This window comes from Pan paniscus, chromosome 14 (genome assembly GCF_029289425.2).
Source record: "Pan paniscus chromosome 14, NHGRI_mPanPan1-v2.0_pri, whole genome shotgun sequence".
Taxonomy (NCBI): domain Eukaryota; kingdom Metazoa; phylum Chordata; class Mammalia; order Primates; family Hominidae; genus Pan; species Pan paniscus.
Window position 1 is genome coordinate 10,948,181 of NC_073263.2, and position 22,332 is coordinate 10,970,512.

Consider the following 22,332-nt stretch of genomic DNA (forward strand, 5'->3'; position numbering starts at 1 on the left):
AATATATATTACACACCCTATGTAAAATATCAAATATTACACCAAATATATATTATATAATTTACAAAAAATATCGGAAGGACACCAAATATATCCTATATACGGTACATAAAATATCAAAAACTACAGTAAATATATTTAATATACTGTACATAAAATATCAAAAATTACAACAAATGTATATTATATAGTGTAAAGAAAATATCAAAAAGGACGGTAAATATATATTACACACCCTATGTAAAATATCAAAAACTACACCAAATATATATTATATCATTTACATAAAATATCAAAAGGCCACCAAATATATCTTATATACTGCACATAAAATATCAAAAACTACAGTAAATATGTTTCATATATTGTACATATAATATTAACTAAAAGTACAGCAAATACATTTTATATACTGTAAATAAAATTTCAAAAGTTCAGTAAATATATATTACATACAGTACATAAAATATCAAAAAGTACACCAAATATGTGTTATATATACTGTAAACTATCAAAAACTACAGTAATTATATTTAATATACTGTACATAAAATATCAAAAATTACACCTAATGTATATTATATACTGTAAATAAGATATCAAAAATACAGTAAATATATATTACACACCCTATGTAAAATATCACAAACTACACGAAATATATATTATATAATTTACATAAAATATCAAAAGGACGCCAAATATATCTTATATACTGTACATAAAATATCAAAAAGTACAGTAAATATACTTCATATATTGTACATATAATATTAACTAAAAGTACACCAAATACATTTTATATACTGTAAATAAAATATGAAAAGTACACTAAATATATATTACAGACTGTACATAAAATATCAAAAAGTTCACGAAATATGTGTAATATATACTGTAAATAAACTATCAAAAACTACAGTAATTATATTCAATATACTGTACATAAAATATCAAAAATTACTTGAAATGTACATTATATAGTGTAAATAAAATATCCAAAATACAGTAAATATATATTACACACACTATGTAAAATATCCAAATTTACACCAAATATATATTATATAATTTACAAAAAATATCGGAAGGACACCAAATATATATTATATACTGTACGTAAAATAGTAAAAACTCCAGTAAATATATTTCATATATGGTACATATAATATTAACTGAAGGTACACGAAATACATTTTATATACTGTAAATAAAATAACAAACATTACAGTAAATATACATTACATACTGTACATAAAATATCAAAAAGTACACCAAATAAGTGTTATATATACTCTAATTATCAAAAACTACATTAATTATATTCAATGTACGTTATAAAAATTATCAAAAATTACACAAAATATAAATTATATACTGTAAATAAAATATCAAAAAGGACAGTAAATATATACTACACACCCTATGTAAAATATCAAAAACTACACCAAATATATATGATATAATTTACATAAAATATCAAAAGGACACGAAATATATCTTATATACTGAACATAAAATATCAAAAACTTCAGTAAATGTATTTCATATATTGTATATATAATATTAACTAAAAGTACACCAAATACATTTTATATACAGTAAATAAAATATCAAAATGTACTGTAAGTGTATATTACATACTGTACATAAAATATCAAAAACTACATCAAATATTTGTTATATATACTGTAAATAAACTATCACAAACTACAGTAATTATATTTAATATACTGTACATAAAATATGAAAAATTACACCAAATGTATATTATCTACTCTAAATAAAATATGAAAAAGGACAGTAAATATATATTACACTCTATGTAAAATGTCAAAAACTACACCATATATATATTATATAATTTACATAAAATATCAAAAGGACACCAAATATATAGTATATACTGTACATAAAATATCAAAAACTACAGTAAAAATATTTCATATATTTTACATATATTATTAACTAAAAGTACACCAAATACATTTTATAAACTGTAAATTATATATCAAAATGCAATACATATATATTACATACTGTACATAAAATATCAAAAAGTACACCAAATATGTGTTATATATACTGTAAATAAACTATCAAAAACTACAGTAATTATATTTAATATACTGTATATAAAATATCAAAAATTACACCAAATATGTATTATAAACTGCAAATAAAATATCAAATAGGACAGTAAATATATACTACACACGCTATGTAAAATGTCAAAAACTACACCAAATATATATTATATAATTTACATAAAATATCAGAAGGACACCAAATATATCTTATACAGTGCATGAAATATCAAAAAGTACAGTAAACATATTTCATATATTGTACATATAATATTAACTAAAAGTACACCAAATACATTTTATATACTGTAAATGAGATATCAAAATGTACAGTAAATGTATATTACACACTCTACTAAAGATATCAAAAAGACCACCAAGTATGTGTTATATATACTGTAAATAAACTATCAAAAACTACAGTAATTATATTTAATATACTGTACATAAAATATCAATAATGACACCAAATGTATATTATATACTGTAAATAAATTATCAAAAAGGACAATAAATATATACTTTCCAACCTATGTAAAATATCAAAAACTACACTATATATATTATATAATTCACATAAAATATCAAATGGACACCAAATATATATTATATACTGTCCAAAAAATATCAAAAATTACAGTAAATATATTTCAGATATTGTACATATAATATTAACTAAAAGTACACAAATACATTTTATGTACTGTAAATAAATTATCAAAATGTACAGTAAATATATATTACATACAGTACAAAAAATATCAAAAAGTACACAAAATATGTGTTATATATAGTGTAAAGAAACTATCAAAAACTTCAGTAATTATATTTAATCTACTGTACGTAAAATATCAGAAATTACACCAAATGTATATTATATACACTAAATAAAATATGAAAAAGGACAGTAAATACATATTACACTCTGTGTAAAATATCAAAAACTACACCAAATATATATTACATAATTGACATAAAATACCAAAAGGACACTAAATATATATTATATACTGCACATGAAATATCAAAAAGTACAGCAAATGTATTTCATATATTGTACATATAATGTTAACTAAAAGTACACCAAATATATTTTATATAGTGTAAATAAAATATCAAAAAGTACAGTAAATATATATTACATAATGTACAAAAAATACCAAAAAGTACACCAAATATGTGTTATACATACTGTAAATAAACTATCAAACACTGCAGCAATTATATTTAATGTAATGTACATAAAATATCAAAAATTACACCAAATGTATATTATATACTGTAAATAAAATATCAAAAAGTACAGTAAATATATATTACGCACCCTATGTAAAATGTCAAAAACTACACCAAAGATATATTATATAATTTAGAAAAAATATCAAAAGGACACCAAATACATCTTCTTTACTGTACATAAAATATCAAAAAGTACAGTAAATATATTTCATATATTGTTCATATAATATTAACTAAAAGTACACCAAATACATTTTATATACTGTAAATAAGATATCAAAAAGTGCAGTAAATATATATTACATACTGTACATAAAATATCAAAAAGTACACCAAATATATGTTATATATAGAGTAAATAAACTATCAAAACTACAGTACTTATATTTAATGTACTGTACATAAAATATCAAAAATTACACCAAACGTATATTATATACTGTAAATAAAATATCAGAAAGGACAGTAAATATGTACTACACACCCTATGTAAAATATCAAAAACTACACCAAATATATATTATATAATTTACATAAAATATCAAAAGGACACCAAATATATCTTATACTGTACATTAAATATCAAAAAGTACAGTAAATACATTTAATATATTGTACATATAATATTAACTAAAAGTACACCAAATACAGTTTATATAGTGTAAATAAGATATCACAAAGTACAGTAAATATATATTACATACTGTACATAAAATATCAAAAAGTACACCAAATATTTGTTACATATACTGTAAATAAACTATCAAAAAGTACAGTAATTATATTTAATATACTGTACGTAAAATATCAAAAATTACACCATATGTATATTATATACTCTAAATAAAATATGAAAAATGACAGTAAATATATATTACACTCTGTGTAAAATATCAAAAACTACACCAAATATATAATATATAATTTACATAAAATATCAAAAGGACACCAAATATATATTATATACTGTACATAAAATATCAGAAAGTACAGCAAATACATTTCATATATTGTTTATGTAATATTAACTAAAAGTACACCAAATACATTTTATATACTGTAAATAAAATATCAAAAAGTATAGTAAATATATGTTACATAATGTACATAAAATATAAAAAAGTACACCAAATATGTGTTATATATACTGTAAATTAAATATCAAAAACTGCAGTAATTATATTTAATGTACTGTACATAATATATCAAAATTTCACCAAATATATATTATATAATGTAAATAAAATATGAAAAAGGACAGTAAATACCTATTACACTCTGTGTAAAATATCAAAAACTACACCAAATATATATTATATAATTGACATAAAATATCAAAAGGACACCAAATATATATTATATACTGTACATGAAATATCAAAAAGTATAGCAAATGTATTTCATATATTGTACATATAATATTAACTAAAAGTACACCAAATGTATTTTATATAGTGTAAATAAAATATCAAAAAGTACAGTAAATATATATTACATACTGTACATAAAATACCAAAAAGTACACCAAATATGTGTTATATATATTGTAAATAAACTATCAAACACTGCAGGAATTATATTTAATGTAATGTACATAAAATATCAAAAATTACACCAAATGTATATTATATACTGTAAATAAAATATCAAAAAGTACAGTAAATATATATTACACACCCTATGTAAAATATCAAAAACTACACCAAATATATATTATATAATTGACATAAAATATCAAAAGGACACCAAATATGTCTTATATACTCTACATAAAATATCAAAATGTACAGGAAATATATTTCATATATTGTACATATAATATTAACTAAAAGTACACCAAATACATTTTATATACTGTAAATAAAATATCAAAATGTAAAAAGTACACCAAATATGTGTTATATATACTGTAAATAAACTATGAAAAACTACAGTAATTATATTTAATATACTGTACATAAAATATAAATAATGACACCAAATGTTTATTATATACTGTAAATAAAATATCAAAAAGACAGTAAATATATATGACACACCCTATGTAAAGTATCAAAAACTACACCAAACATATATTATATAATTTAGAAAAAATACCAAAAGGACCCCAAATATATCTTCTTTACTGTACATAAAATATCAAAAAGTACAGTAAATATATTTCATATATTGTTCATATAATATTAACTAAAAGTGCACCAAATACATTTTATATACTGTAAATAAAATTTCAAAAAGTACAGTAAATATATGTTACATACTGTACATAAAATATCAAAAAGTACACCAAATATGTGTTATATAATCTGTAAATTAACAATCACAAAATACAGTAACTTTATTTAATATACTGTACATAAAATATCAAAAATTACACCAAATGTATATTATAAACTCTAAATAAAATATGTAAAAGGACAGTAAATATATATGACACATCCTATGTAAAATATCAAAAACTACACCAAATATATATTATATTATTTACATAAAATATCAAAAGGACACCAAATATATCTTATATACTGTACATAAAATATCAAAATACAGTAAATATATTTCATATATTTTACATATAATATTAACTAAAACTACACCAAATTCATTTTATATACTCTAAATAAAATATCAAAATACAGTAAATATATATTACATACTCTACATAAAATATCAAAAAGTAAACCAAATATGTGTTATATACTGTAAATAAACTATCAAAAACTACAGTAATTATATTAAATATACTGTACTTAAAATAGCAAAAATTACACCAAATGTATATTATATACTCTAAATAAAATATGAAAAAGGACAGTAAATACATATTACACTCTGTGTAAAATATCAAAAACTACACCAAATATATATTATATAATTGACATAAAATATAAAAAGGACACCAAATATATATTATATACTGTACATGAAATATCAAAAAGTACAGCAAATGTATTTCATACATTGTACATATAATGTTAACTAAAAGTACACCAAATATATTTTATATAGTGTAAATAAAATATCAAAAAGTACAGTAAATATATATTACATACTGTACATAAAATACCAAAAAGTACACCAAATATGTGTTATATATACTGTAAATGAACTATCAAACACTGCCGCAATTATATTTAATATACTGTACATAAAACATCCAAAATTACACCAAATGTATATTATATACTGTAAATAAAATATCAAAAAGTACAGTAAATTTATATTACACACCCTATGTAAAATATCAAAAACTACACCAAAGATATATTATATAATTTAGAAAAAATATCAAAGGGACACGAAATACATCTTCTTTACTGTACATAAAATATCAAAATGTACAGTAAATATATTTCATATATTGTTCATATAATATTAACTAAAAGTACACCAAATACATTTTATATACTGTAAATAAGATATCAAAAAGTACAGTAAATATATATTACATACTGTACATAAAATATCAAAAAGTACACCAAACATGTGTTATATATACTGTAAATAAACTATCAAAAACTACAGTACTTATATTTAATATACTGTACATAAAATATCAAAAATTACCCCAAACGTATATTATATACTGTAAATAAAATATCAGAAAGGACAGTAAATATATACTACACACCCAATGTAAAATATCAAAATCTACACCGAATATATATTATATAATTTACATAAAATATCAAAAGGACACCAAATATAACTTATATACTGTACATAAAATATCAAAAAGTACAGTAAATACATTTCATATATTGTACATATAACATTAACTAAAAGTACACAAAATACATTTTATATACTGTAAATAAAATATCAAAATGCAAAAAGTACACCAAATATGTGTTATATATACTGTAAATAAACTATGAAAGCTACAGTAATTATATTTAATATACTGTACATAAAATATCAAAAATTACACAAAATGTATATTATATACTGTAAATAAAATAACAAAAATTACAGTAAATATATATTACACATTCTATTTAAAATATTAAACACTACACCAAAAATATATATTATAATTTACATAAAATATCAAAAGTACACTTAATATATTTTATATACTGTACATAAAATATGAAAATGTACAGTAAATATATTTCATATATTGAACATACAATATTTAATAAAGTACACCAAATACATTTTATATACTGTAAAAAAAATTTCCAAAAGTACAGTAAATATATATTACATACTGTACATAAAATATCAAAAAGTACACAAAATATGTGTTATATATACTGTAAATAAGCTATCAAAAACTATAGTAATTATATTTAATATACTGTACATAAAATATCAAAAATTACACTAAATGCATATTATATACTGTAAATAAAATATCAAATAGTACAGCAAATATTTATTACACGCTCTATGTATATATCAAAAACTACACCAAATACATGTTATATAATTTAGATAAAATATCAAAAGTACGCAAAATATATATTATATACTGTACATAAAATATCAAAATGCACACTAAACCTATTTCATATATTGTACATATAACATTAACTGAAAGTACACCAAATACATTTTACGTACTGTAAATTAAATATCCAAAAGCACAGTAAATATATATTACATAGTGTACATAAAATATCAAAAAGTACACCAAATATGTGTTATATATACTGTAAATAAACAATCAAAAACTACAGTAATTGTATTTAATATACTGTACATAAAATATCAAAAATTACACGAAATGTATACTATATACTGTAAAAAAATCTAAAGTTACAGTAAATATATATTACACACTCTATGTAAAATATCAAAAACTACACCAAATATATGTTATATAATTTGCATAAGATATCAAAAGTACACCAAATATATATTATATACTCTACATTAAATATCAAAATGCACAGTAAATTTATTTCATATATTGTACATATAATATTAACTGAAAATACACCAAATACATTTTATATACTGAAAATAAAATATCCAAAAGCACAGTAAATATATATTACATACTCTACAAAAAATATCAAAAAGTACACCAAATATGTGTTATATATACTGTAAATAAACAATCAAAAGCTACAGTAATTATATTTAATATACTGCACATAAAATATCAAAAATTACACGAAATGTATACTATATACTGTAAAAAAAATCTAAAGTTACAGTAAATATATATTACACACTCTATGAAAAATATCAAAAACTACGCCAAATATATATTATATAATTTACATAAAATATCAAAAGTACACCAAATAGAGATTATATACTGTACATAAAATATTAAAAAGTCCAGTAAATATATTTCATATATTGTACATATAATATTAACTAATAGTACACCAAATACATTTTATATACAGTAAATAAAATATCCAGTAGTACAGTAAATATATATTACATACTGTACATAAAATATCAAAAAGTACACCAAATATGTGTTATATATACTGAAAATAAACTATAAAAACTACAGTAATTATATTTAATATACTGTACATAAAATATCAAATATTACACAAAAAGTATATTATATACTGTAAATAAAATATCAAAAACTACAGTAAAAATATATTACACATTCTATTTAAAACATCAAACACTACACAAAAAATATATTTTATAATTTACATAAAATATCAAAAGTAAACTTAATATATTTTATATACTGTACATAAAATATGAAAATGTACAGTAAATATATTTCATATATTGTACATATAATATTTAATAAAGTACACTAAGTACATTGTATATACTGTAAAAAAAATCTAAAAGTACAGTAAATATATATTACATACTGTACATAAAATATCAAAAAGTACACAAAATATGTGTTACATATACTGTAAATAAGCTATCAAAAACTACAGTAATTATATTTAATATACTGTACATAAAATATCAAAAATTACACTAAATGCATATTATATACTGTAAATAAAATATGAAATAGTACAGCAAATATTTATTGCACTCTCTATGTAAAATATCAAAAACCACCAAATACATGTTATATAATTTACATAAAATATCAAAAGTACACAAAATATATATTATATACTGTACATAAAATATCAAAATGCACAGTAAACCTATTTCATATATTGTATATATAACATTAACTGAAAGTACACCAAATACATTTCATCTACTGTAAATAAAATATCCAAAAGCACAGTAAATATATATTACATACTGTACATAAAATATCAAAAAGTACACCAAATATGTGTTATATATACTGTAAATAAACAATCAAAAACTACAGTAATTATATTTAATATACTGTACATAAAATATCAAAAATTACACGAAATGTATACTATATACTATAAAAAAAATCTAAAGTTACAGAAAATATATATTACACACTCTATGTAAAATATCAAAAACTACACCAAATATATATTATCTAATTTACATAAAATATCAAAAGTACAACAAATTGATATTATATACTGTACATAAAATATCAAAAAGTCCAGTAAATATATTTCATATATTGTACATATAATATTAACTAAAAGTACACCAAATACATTTTATACACTGTATATAAATTATCCAATAGTACAGTAAATATATATTACATACTGTACATAAAATATCAAAAAGTACACCAAATATGTGTTATATATACTGTAAATAAACTAAAAAGACTACAGTAATTATATTTAATACACTGTACATAAAATATCAAAAATTACACTAAATGCATATTATATACTGTAAATAAAATATCAAATAGTACAGTAAATATTTATTACACACTCTACGTAAAATATCAAAAACTGCACCAAATATATATTATATAATTTACATAAAATATCAAAAGGACACCAAATATATATTATATACTGTACATAAAATATCAAAAAGTACAGTAAATATATTTCATATATTGTACACATAATATTAACTAAAAGTACACCAAATACATTTTATATACTGTAACTGAAATATCAAAAAGTACAGTAAATATATATTACATACTGAACTACAGTTATCAAAAAGTACACCAAATATGTGTTATACATACTGTAAATAAACTGTCAAAAACTACAGTAATAATATTTCATATACTGTACATAAAATATCAAAAATTACACCAAACGTATAATATACACTGTAGATAAAATATCAAAAAGGACAGTAAATATATACGACACACAATAAATATATATTACACACTGTACCGGAAATATCAAAAACTAAACCAAATATATATTATATAATTTACAGAAAATATCAACAGTACACCAAATACATATTATATACTCTACATAAAATATCAAAATCTAGAGTAAATATATTTCATATATTTTACATATAATATTATATGTACATACTGTACATAATATATCAAAAACTATACCAAATATGTGTTATATATACTGTAAATGAACTATCAAAAACTACAGTAATTATATTTAGTATACTCTACATAAAATATTCAAAATTACACCAAATATATATTATATACTGTAAATAAAATATCAAAAAGGACAGTAAATATATATGACACACCCAATGTAAAATATCAAATACTACACCAAATATATATTATATAATTTACATAAAATATCAAAGTACACCAAATGTATTTTATATAATGTACATAAAATATCAAAAAGTATAGTAAATGTATTGCAAATATTGTACTTATAATATTAACTAAAAGTACACCAAATACATTTTATATACTGTAAATGAAATATCAAAAAGTACAGTAAATATATATTACATAATGTACATAAAATATAAAAATGTACACCAAATATGTGTTATATATACTGTAAATAAACTATCAAAAACTGCAGTAATTATATTCAATGTACTGTACATAAAATATCAAAAATTACACCAAATGTATATTATATAAATGACATAAAATATCAAAAGGGCACCAAATATATATTATATACTGTACATGAAATATCAAAAAGTACAGCAAATGTATTTAATATAGTGTACATATAATGTTAACTAAAAGTACACCAAATATATTTTATATAGTGTAAATAAAATATCAAAAAGTACAGTAAATATATATTACATACTGTACATAAAATATCAAAAAGTACACCAAATATGTGTTATATATACTGTAAATAAACTATCAAACACTGCAGAAATTATATTTAATGTAATGTACATAAAATATCAAAAATTACACCAAATGTATATTATATACTGTAAATAAAATATCAAAAAGGACAGTAAATATATATTACACACCCTATGTAAAATATCAAAAACTACACCAAATATATATTATATAATTGACATAAAATATCAAACGGACACCAAATACAGCTTCTTTACTGTACATAAAATATCAAAAAGTACCGTAAATATATTTCATATATTGTTCATATAATATTAACTAAAAGTACACCAAATACATTTTATATACTGTAAATAAAATATCAAAATGTAAAAAGTACACCAAATATGTGTTATATATACTGTGAATAAACTATGAAAAACTACAGTAATTTTATTTATTATACTGTACATAAAATATCAGTAATGACACCAAATGTTTATTATATACTGTAAATAAAATATCAAAAAGACAGTAAATATATATGACACACCCTATGTAAAGTATCAAAAACTACACCAAACAAATATTATATAATTTAGAAAAAATATCAATAGGACACCAAATATATCTTCTTTACTGTACATAAAATATCAAAATGTACAGTAAATATATATTACACACCATATGTAAAGTATCACAATCTACACCAAATATATATTATATAGTTTACATAAAATATCTAAAGGACACCAAATATATCTTATATACTGTACATAAAATATCAAAATGTACAGTAAATATATTTCATATATTGTACATATAATATTAACTAAAAGTACACCAAATACATTTTATATAGTGTAAAGAAAATATCAAAAAGTACAGTAAATATATATTACACACCATATGTAAAATATCACAATCTACACCAAATATATATTATATAATTTACATAAAATATCAAAAGGACACCAAATGTTCCTTATATACTGTACATATAATATCAAAATGTACAGTAAATATATTTCTTATATTGTATATATAATATTAACTAAAAGTACACCGAATACATTTTATATACTGTAAATAAAATATCAAAAATTACAGTAAATATATATTACATACTGTACATAAATCATCAAAAAGTACACCAAATATGTGTTATATACACTCTAAATAAACTATCAAAAACTACAGTAATTTTATTTAATATACTGTACATAAAATATCAATAATTACACCAAATGTATGTTATTTACTGTAAATAAACTATCAAAAACTACAGTAATTATATTTAATATAATATACATAAAATATCAAAAATTAAACCAAATGTATATTATATACTGTAAATAAAATATCAATATAGACAGTAAATATATACTACACACCCTGTGTAAAATATCAAAAACTACACCAAATATATATTATATAATTTACATAAAAAATCAAAAGGAAACAAAATATATCTTATATACTGTACATAAAATATCAAATAGTACAGTAAATATATTTCATATATTGTACATATAATATTAACTAAAAGTACACCAAATACATTTTATATACTGTAAATAAAATATCAAAAATACAGTAAATATATATTACATACTGTACATTAAATATCAAAAAGTACACCAAATATGTGTTATATATACTGTAAATAAACTATCAAAAAGTACAGTAATAATATTTAATATACTGTACATAAAATATCAAAATTTACTCCAAATGTACATTATATAGTGTAAATAAAATATCCAAAATACAGTAAATATATATTACACACCCTATGTAAAATATCAAAAATTAAACCAAATATATATTTTATAATTTACAAAAAATATCGGAAGGACACCAAATATATCTTATATACTGTACAAAAAATATCAAAAAGTACAGTAAATATATTTCATATATTGTACATATAAGATTAACTAAAAGTACACCAAATACGTTTTATATAGTGTAAATAAAATATCAAAAATTACAGTAAACATATATTACATACTGTACATAAAATATCAAATAGTACACCAAATATGTATCATATATACTGTAAATACACTATCAAAAACTACAGTAATTATATTTAATATACTGTAAATAAAATACCAAAAATTACACCAAATGTATATTATTTACTGTAAATAAAATATCAAAAAGTACAGTAAATATATATTACACACCCTATGTAAAATATCACAAACTACACCAAATATATATTATATAATTTGCAAAAAATATCAAAAGGACACCAAATGTACCTTATATACTGTATATAAAATATCAAAATGTACAGTAAATATATTTCATATATTGTATATATAATATTAACTAAAAGTACACCGAATACATTTTATATACTGTAAATAAAATATCAAAAATTTCACTTAATATATATTACATACTGTGCATAAATCATCAAAAAGTACACCAAATATGTGTTATATACACTCTAAATAAACTATCAAAAACTACAGTAATTATATTTAATATACTGTACATAAAATATCAAAAATTACACCAAATGTATGATATTTACTGTAAATAAAATATCAAAAACTACAGTAAATATATATTACACACCATATGTAAAATATCACAATCTACACCAAATATATATTATATAATTTACATAAAATATCAAAAGGGCACCAAATATATCTTATATACTGTACATAAAATATCAAAAAGTACAGTAAATATATTTCATATATTGTACATATAATATTAACTAAAAATACACCAAATACATTTAATATAGTGTAAATAAAATATCAAAAATTACAGTGAATATACATTACATACTGTACATAAAATATCAAAAAGTACACCAAATATGTGTTATATATACTGTAAATAAACTATCAAAATTACAATAATTATATTTAATACACTGTACATAAAATATAAAAAATTACACCAAATGTATAATATACTGTAAATAAAATATCAAAAAGTACAGTAAATATATATTACACACCCTATGTAAAATATCAAAAACTACACCAAATATATATTATATAATTTACATAAAATATCAAAAGGACACCAAATATATCTTCTATACTGTACCTAAAATATCAAAAATTACAGTAAATATATTTCATATATTGTGCATAGAATATTAACTAAAACTACACCAAATACATTTTATGAACTATAAAAAAATATCAAAAGTACAGTAAATATATATTACATACTGTACATACAATATCAAAAATACACCAAATATGTGTTATATATACTGTAAATAAACTATCAAAAACTACAATAATTATATTTAATATACAGTACATAAAATATAAAAAATTACAACAAATGTGTAATATATTGTAAATAAAATATCAAAAAGTACAGTAAATATATATTACACACCCTATGTAAAATATCAAAAACTACACCAAATATATATTATATAATTTACATAAAATATCTAAAGGACACCAAATATATCTTTTATACTGTACATAAAATATCAAAAAGTACAGTAAATATATTTCATATATTTTGCATATAATATTAACTAAAAGTAAAACAAATACATTTTACGTACTGTAAATAAAATATCGAAAAGTTCAGTAAATATATATTACATACTGTACATAAAATATCAAAATGTACAACAAATATGTGTTATATATACTGTAAATAAACTATCAAAAGCTAAAATAATTATATTTAACATAATCTACATGAAATATAAAAAATTACACCAAAGGTATAATTTAATGTAAATAAAATATCAAAAAGTACAGTAAATATATATTACACAGCCTATGTAAAATATCACAAACTACACCAAATATATATTATATAATTTACATAAAATATCAATAGGACACAAAATATATCTTATATACAGTACAAAAAACATCAAAATGTACAGTAAATACTTTTCATTTATTGTACATATAATATTAACTAAAAGTAAACCAAATTCATTTTATATACTGTACGTAAAATATAAACAAGTACAGTAAATATATATTACATACTGTACATAATATATCAAAAAGTACACCAAATATGTGTTATATATACTGTAAATAAACTATCAAAATCTACAGCAATTATATTTAATATACTGTATATAAAATATCAAAAATTACACCAAATGTATATTATATACTGTAAAGAAAATATCAAAAAGGACAGTAAATATATACTACACACCGTATGTAAAATATAAAAAACTACACCAAAAATATATTATATAATTTACATAAAATATCTAAAGGACACCAAATATATCTTATATACTGTACATTAAATATCAAAAAGTACAGTAAATATATTTCATATATTCTGCATATAATATTAACTAAAAGTACAACAAATACATTTTATGTACTGTAAATAAAATATCTAAAAGTACAGTAAATTTATATTACATACTGTACATAAAATATCAAAATGTACACCAAATATGTGTTATATATACTGTAAATAAACTATCAAAAACTAAAATAATTATATTTAATATATTGTATATGAAATATAAAAAATTACACCAAAGGTATAATATATTGTAAATAAAATATCAAAAAGTACAGTAAATATATTTCAAATATTGTAGATATAATATTAACTAAAAGTACACCAAATACATTTTATATACTGTAAATAAAATATCAAAAATTACAGTAAATATATATTACATACTGTACATAAAATATCAAAAAGTACACCAAATATGTGTTATATATACTGTAAATAAACTATCAAAAACTACAGTAATTATATTTAACATACTGTACATAAAATATCAAAAATTACACCAAATGTATATTATTTACTGTAAATAAAATATCAAAAAGTACAGTAAATATATATTACACACCATATGTAAAATATCACAATCTACACCAAATATATATTATATAGTTTACATAAAATATCGAAAGGACACCAAATATATCTTATATACTGTACATAAAATATCAAAATGTACAGTAAATATATTTCATATATTGTATATATAATATTAACTAAAAGTACACCAAATACATTTTATATAGTGTAAAGAAAATATCAAAAAGTACAGTAAATATATATTACACACCATATGTAAAATATCACAATCTACACCAAATATATATTATAGAATTTATATAAAATATCAAAAGGACACCAAATATATCTTATATACTGTACACAAAATATCAAAAACTACAGTAAATATATTTCATATATTGTACATATAAAATTAACTAAAAGTACACCAAATACATTTTATATACTGTAAATAAATTATCCAATAGTACAGTAAATATATATTACATACTGTACATAAAATATCAAAAAGTACACCAAATATGTGTTATATATACTGTAAATAAAGTATAAAAACTACAGTAATTATATTTAATACACTGTACATAAAATATGAAAAATTACACTAAATGCATATTATATACGTTAAATAAAATATCAAATAGTACAGTAAATATTTATTACACATTCTATGTAAAATATCAAAAACTACATAAAATATATGTCATATAATTTACATAAAATATCAAAAGTACACCAAATATATATTATATACTGTACATAAAATATGAAAAATTACATGAAATGTATACTATATACTGTAAAAAAAATCTAAAATTACAGTAAATATATATTACCCACTCTATGTAAAATATCAAAAACTACACCAAATATATATTATATAATTTACATAAAATATCAAAAGTACACCAAATATATATTATATACTGTACATAAAATATCAAAAAGTACAGTAAATACATTGCAAATATTGTACATATAATATTAACTAAAAGTACACCAAATACATTTTACATACTGTAATAAATTATCCAGAGGTACAGTAAATATATATTACATACTGTACATAAAATATCAAAAAGATCACAAATATGTGTTATATATACTGTAAATAAACTATAAAAACTACAGTAATTATATTTAATATACTGTACATAAAATATCAAAAATTACACAAAATGTATATTATATACTGTAAATAAAATATCAAAAATTACAGTAAATTTATATTACACATTCTATTTAAAATATCAAAAACTATACCAAAAATATATTTTATAATTTACATAAAATATCAAAAGTACACTTAATATATTTTATATACTGTACATAACATATGAAAATGTACAGTACATATATTTCATATAGTGTACATATAATATTAAATAAAGTACACCAAATACATTTTATATACTGTAAATAAAATATCCAAAAGTACAGTAAATATATATTACATACTGTAAATAAAATACCAAATGTACACCAAATATGTGTTATATATACTGTAAATAAGCTATCAAAAACTACAGTAATTATATTTAATATACTGTACATAAAATATTTAAAATTACACTAAATGCATATTATATACTGTAAATAATATATCAAATAGTACAGTAAATATTTATAACAGACTCTATTTAAAATATCAAAAACTACACCAAATATATGTTATATAATTTACATAAAATATCAAAAGTACACCAAATATATATTATATACTGTACATAAAATATAAAAATGCATAGTAAATCTATTTCATATATTGTACATATAATATTAACTGAAAGTACACCAAATACATTTTATATACTGTAAATAAAATATCCAAAAGCACAGTAAATATATATTACATACTGTACATAAAATATCAAAAAGTACACCAAATATGTGTTATATATACTGTAAATAAACAATCAAAAACTACAGTAATTATATTTAATATACTGTACTTAAAATATCAAAAATTACACGAAATGTGTACTATACACTGTAAAAAAAAACTAAAATTACAGTAAATATATATTACACACCCTATGTAAAATATCAAAAACTACGCCAAATATGTATTATATAACTTACATAAAATATCAAAAGTACACCAAATAGATATTATATACTGTACATAAAACATCAAAAAGTACAGTAAATATGTTTCATATAATGTACATATAATATTAACTTAAAGTACACCAAATACATTTTATATACTGTAAATAAGTATCCAATTGTACAGTAAATATATATTACATAATGTACATAAAATATCAAAATGTACACCAAATATGTGTTATATATACTGTAAATAAACTATAAAAACTACAGTAATTATATTTAATATTCTGTACATAAAATATCAAAAATTACACTAAATGCATATTATATACTGTAAATAAAATATCGAATAGTACAGTAAATATTTATTACACACTCTATGTAAAATATCAAAAACTACACCAAATATATGTTATATAATTTACATAAAATATCAAAAGTACACCAAATATATATTATATACTGTACATAAAATATCAAAATGCACAGTAAATCTATTTCATATATTGTACATATAATATTAACTGAAAGTACACCAAATACATTTTATATACTACAAATAAAATATCCAAAAGCACAGTAAATATATATTACATACTGTACATAAAATATCAAAAAGTAAACTAAATATGTGTTATATATACTGTAAATAAACTATCAAAAACTATAGTAATTATATTTAATATACTGTACATAAAATATCAAAAATTACACCAAATGTATATTATTTACTCTAAATAAAATATCAAAAATTACAGTAAATATATATTACACACCCTATGTAAAATATCACAAACTACACCAAATATATATTATATAATTTACATAAAATATCTAAAGGACACCAAATATAACTTATATACTGTACATAAAATATCAAAAAGTACAGTAAATATATTTCATATATTGTACATATAATATTAACTAAAAGTACACCAAATACATTTTATATACTGTAAATAAAATATCAAAAATTACAAGAAATATATATTACACACTGTACATAAATTATCAAAAAGTACAGCAAATATGTGTTATATATACTGTAAATAAACTATCAAAAACTACAATAATTATATTTAGTATACTGTACATAAAATATCAAAAATTACACCAAATGTATATTATTTACTGTAAATAAAATATCAAAAAGTACAGTAAATATATATTACACACCATACGTGAAATATCACAATCTACACCATATATATATTATATAATTTAAATAAAATATCAAAAGGACACCAAATATATCTTATATGCTGTACATAAAATATCAGAAAGTACAGTAAATATATTTCATATATTGTTCATATAATATTAACTAAAAGTACACCAAATACATTTTATATAGTGTAAAGAAAATAACAAAAAGTACAGTAAATATGTATTACATACTGTACATAAAATATCAAGAAGTACACCAAATATGTGTTATATATACTATAACTAAACTATTAAATCTACAGTAATTATATTTAATATACTGTAAATAAAATATCAAAAATTACACCCAATGTATATTATATACTGTAAATAAAATATCAAAAAGTACAGTAAATATATATTACACACCATATGTAAAATATCACAATCTACACCATATATATATTATATAATTTACATAAAATATCAAAAGGACAACAAATATATCTTATATACTGTACATAAAATATCAAAAAGTGCAGTAAATTTATTTCATATATTGTACATATAATATTAACTAAAAGTACAACAAATACATTTTATATAGTGTAAATAAAATATCAAAAATTACAGTAAATATATATTACATACTGTACATGAAATATCAAGAAGTACACCAAATATGTATCTTATATACTGTAAATAAACTATCAAAAACTACAGTAATTATATTTAATATACTGTAAATAAAATATCAAAATTTACACCAAATGTATATTATTTACTGTAAATAAAATATCAAAAAGTACAGTAAATATATATTACACACCCTATGTAAAATATCACAATCTACACCAAATATATATTATATAATTTACATAAAATATCAAAAGGACACCAAATATACCTTATATACTGTACATAAAATATCATAATGTACAGTAAAAATATTTCATATATTGTATATATAATATTAACTAAAAGTACACGAAATACATTTTATATACTGTAAATACAATATCAAAAAGTACAGTAAATATATATTACATACTGTACGTAAAATATCAAAAAGTATACCAAATATGTGTTATATATACTGTAAATAAACTATCAAAAACTACAGTAATTATATTTAATATACTGTACATAAAATATCAAAAATTACACCAAATGTATATTATTTACACTAAATAAAATATCTAAAATTACAGTAAATATATATTACACACCCTATGTAAAATATCACAAACTACACCAAATATATATTATATAATTTACATAAAATATCAAAAGGACAACAAATATATCTTACATACTGTACATAAAATGTCAAAATGTACAGTAAATATATTTCCTATATTGTACATATAATATTAACTAAAAGTACACCAAATACATTTTATACACTGTAAATAAAATATCAAAAATTACAGTAAATATATATTACATACTGTACCTAAAATATGAAAAAGTACACCAAATATGTGTTATAAATACTGTAAATAAACTATCAAATACTACAGTAATTATATTTAATATACTGTACATAAAATATCAAAAATTACACGAAATGTTTATTATTTAATATAAATAAAATATCAAAAACACAGTAAATATATATTACACACCATATGTAAAATATCACAATCTACACCAAATATATATTATATAATTTACATAAAATATCAAAAGGACACCAAATATATCTTATAAACTGTACATAAAAAATCAAAAAGTACAGTAAATATATTTCATATATTGTACATATAACATTAACTAAAAGTACACCAAATACATTTTATATAGTGTAAATAAAATATCAAAAACTACAGTAAATAGGTATTACATACTGTACATAATATATCAAAAAGTACACCAAATATGTGTTATATATACTGTAAATAAACTATAAACAACTACAGTAATTATATTTAATATACTGTACATAAAATATCAAAAATTACACCAAATGTATATTATATACTGTAAAAAAATATCAAAAAGGACAGTGAATATATGTTACACTCTATGTAAAATATCAAAAACTGCAAATATATATATTATAATATACATAAAATATCAAAAGTACACCAAATATATCTTATATACTGTAGATAAAATATCAAAAGTTCAGTAAATATATTTCATATATTGTACATATAATATTAACTAAAAGTACACCAAATATATTTTATATACTGTAAATAAAATGTCAAAAAGTACAGTAAATATATATTACATACTGTACAGAAAATATCAAAAAGCACACCAAATATGTATTATATGTACTGTAAATAAACTATTAAAAACTACAGTAATTACATTTAATATACTGTATATAAAATATCAAAAATAACACCAAATGTATATCTTATACTCTAAATAAAATATGAAAAAGTACAGTAAATCTATATTACGCACCCTATGTAAAATATCAAAAACTACAACAAATATATATTATATAATTTACATAATATATCAAAAGTACACCAAATATATATTATATACTGTAAATAAAATATCAAAAAGTACAGTAAATATATTTCATATATTGTATATATAATATTAACTAAAAGTACACCAAATACAATTTCTATACTGTAAATAAAATGTCAAAAAGTACAGTAAATATATATTACATACAGTATATAAAATATAAATAATTACACCAAATATGTGTTATATATACTGTAAATATACTATCAAAAACTACAGTAATTATATTTAATATACTGTATATAAAATATCAAAAATTACACCAAATGTAAATTATATACTGTAAATAAAATATCAAGAAGGACAGTAAATATATATGACACACCTTTTGTAAAATATCACAATCTACACAAAATATATATTATATAATTTACATAAAATATCGAAAGGACACCAAATATATCTTATATACTGTACATAAAATATCAAAAAGTACAGTAAATATATTTCATA